General features: G+C 82.8%; 1 non-coding gene across 1 annotated transcript; it reads right to left on the bottom strand.

The window, feature by feature from the left end:
- Positions 1–101: 101 nt before the first annotated feature.
- On the bottom strand, positions 102–254 carry LOC141477862 (5.8S ribosomal RNA). The gene has a single exon (XR_012463792.1). It is a non-coding gene; the product is annotated as a 5.8S ribosomal RNA (ribosomal RNA).
- Positions 255–2,500: the final 2,246 nt, after the last annotated feature.

Consider the following 2,500-nt stretch of genomic DNA (forward strand, 5'->3'; position numbering starts at 1 on the left):
CGCCCCGCCGACCCGACCCGCCCCCCCCCGACGCCGCAAGGGCGAAGAAGGGGGGGCGGCGGCGACGGCGGCGGCGGCCGAGCCGGCGATTGATCGTCACGCGACGCTCAGACAGGCGTAGCCCCGGGAGGAACCCGGGGCCGCAAGTGCGTTCGAAGTGTCGATGATCAATGTGTCCTGCAATTCACATTAATTCTCGCAGCTAGCTGCGTTCTTCATCGACGCACGAGCCGAGTGATCCACCGCTAAGAGTTGTCTGCTTTTCGGCACCGCCCCGCGCGCGCGGGAGGGCCGGGACCGCTCCGCGGGAGCGGCCCCTCCGGACAGCGGCGGCCCGCCGGCCCGCCCGCCCGCCGGCCCGCCCCCTCCGCAGGGGACGCGGCGCGGCGGGGCGAGAACGACGGGGCCGCCTCGCCTCGACTGACCGTACCGACACACGACGAGGAGAAAAAAAAAAAGCCCCGAGCGGCGAGGGCGCCGGGAGCCCGCGCTCCCGGCCCAAACCGGCGGAGACGAGCGCCTCGCTCGCTTCGGGGGGCGGCCCAGGCGCCCGGGCTCGGCCCGGCCTCCGCGCGGAGGCCCACGACGCCCCCGGCCGCGCCGCCTGCCCGCCTCTCCTCGGGGACGCGGGACGCCCCGCCGGCCCCCCCGCGCGCGACGGCTCCGCCGCGCCGCGACGTCCTTCTCCCCTCTCCCGCGGCTCCGGCCCGCCCCGCCGGCGCCCGGCCGCGGCCTCCGCCGCCGCGCCGGAGGCGGCCACCGCCGGAGCCCGAGCCGGCGACGCGCCGCCCGCGGCCGCGCCGGACGGCGGCCCGCCGCCGCCTCGCGGCGGCCGCCCGCCCGGAACCGCCGCCGCCGCCGCTCCTCGCCGCCTTCCGCGGACGCGCGCCGCGCGGAAAGCGGACGGCGCTGAGGCGGGGGCGACGCCCGCTCTCCCCGTTTCCACGCGGAGACCGGGAGCGGGACGCCTCCGCCCGCCCGCCCGCTCGCCCGGCGCCGCCGGGAAGGGCGGCGGGGGAAGGGCGGCGGACGGGGCCCGGGCCGGGACGGCCGCGCCTGGCGGCGGGCGCCCTCCGGCCGGCCGGCAGGCCGAGCGGCGACGCCGCCGCTCGGCACGGGGTGCCGCCTTCGCCGGCGCTCGGCGGCGGCAGACCGCCGCCGGAGCGCTCGCCGGGGCGGGGGACGGAGGGAGGGAGGGAGGGAGCGGAGCCGCGGCGCGCCGCAGCCGCGCCGCGGAGGCGCGGCGGCGCGCCTCCCGGGCGAGCCCCCGCCGCGGGGACCCGCCCGCCCCCGGCGGGGAGCCCGCGCTCCCGCCGGGGTCGCCCCGTTTCGAGGCGGGCGAGGCCGGACACGGCCGGCCGCGCCGCGGTCTCTCCGCCGAGACCGGTCCGCGGAGAGGGGGGGGCAGCGGAACCCCTCCCCGGCACGGCCGCCCGCGGGGCGAGCGCGGGCGACGGCCGGCCGTCCGTCCCTGCGCCCGGGAGCTTCCGCGGAGAGACTCCAGCCCCCTTGCGCAGGACGACGACGACGGCGGCGCCGCCCGGCCCGACCCCCGGGCCGCGCCGAGCCGCCCGAGTCTTTAAACCTCCGCCCGGCCCCCCGCGGCCTTCGACCCCCTGTGTATCGCTACGGCGAGGGAGGGCCGCGGGAGAGCGCGGACGCTAGGTACCTGGCCCTGGGGTGAGGGAAACGACCTCTGGGCCCCGCGGGGGTGCCTCCCCCGCTGCCGCCTTCGGGGGAGCGTCCGCCCGCGGGGGCGCGCCCGACGTCCGCCGCCACAGCCTCGTCCTCCTTCCCGGGGCCCGGGGTTTCCCTCAGCAGCCCGGCGCTGCGCCCGGGAGGAGAGCCGCGGCTCGGGCCGCCCGCTCGCGCGGGAAGGCCGCCCGGCGGTCGCCTCGCCCGCCGGAGGGCGGCCAACGGCGGCGGCGCAGCCCTTCCGCCCCCGCCCCCCGCCCCGGCTCCCCTCGGCGGGGAGGATCGGGGCGCGGAGAAGAGACGGGGGACGCGCGCCGCCGCCGCCGCGCCGCCAGGCGCCCGCGCGCCATCCCGGAACGCCCGGAGACCCCTCGCCGCCTCGCGCGGCCGGGCCGGCAGGGCAGGCGCGGGGCCGGCTGCGCAGCCGCCCCCGGCCTGGGCGCGGGGAGAGCCGGGGGAGCCGCCTCCCCCGGCCCCGAAGGCCCTCGCTCTCGTCTCCCCGCTGCCCTCGCGGCCGGCCGCCGGCGCCGCTCGCCGCTGCCGCCGCTCGCCGCTTCCTTTCGGACCGAGCGGGGCTCGGCCGGCGGCGGGCGTCGCCGCGCCCCGCGCCGGCGGCGCGACCCTTCCCGCGCGCTGCCGCCCGCGCTCTGACCGGGCCGGCGCCCCTCGCCTCGCCCCCGGGGGCCGCCGCGGCCCCCTCCCCCCCTTCTCGCCCAGGCGAGGGCGGGGAGCGGGCGCGCGGGGGATCGGTCCCCGGAGGACGGGGGCGGGGACGCCGTCCGGCGGCGGGCGCCAGCGGAGGCGA

The sequence above is a fragment of the Numenius arquata genome, unplaced genomic scaffold (genome assembly GCF_964106895.1).
Source record: "Numenius arquata unplaced genomic scaffold, bNumArq3.hap1.1 HAP1_SCAFFOLD_348, whole genome shotgun sequence".
Classification (NCBI taxonomy): domain Eukaryota; kingdom Metazoa; phylum Chordata; class Aves; order Charadriiformes; family Scolopacidae; genus Numenius; species Numenius arquata.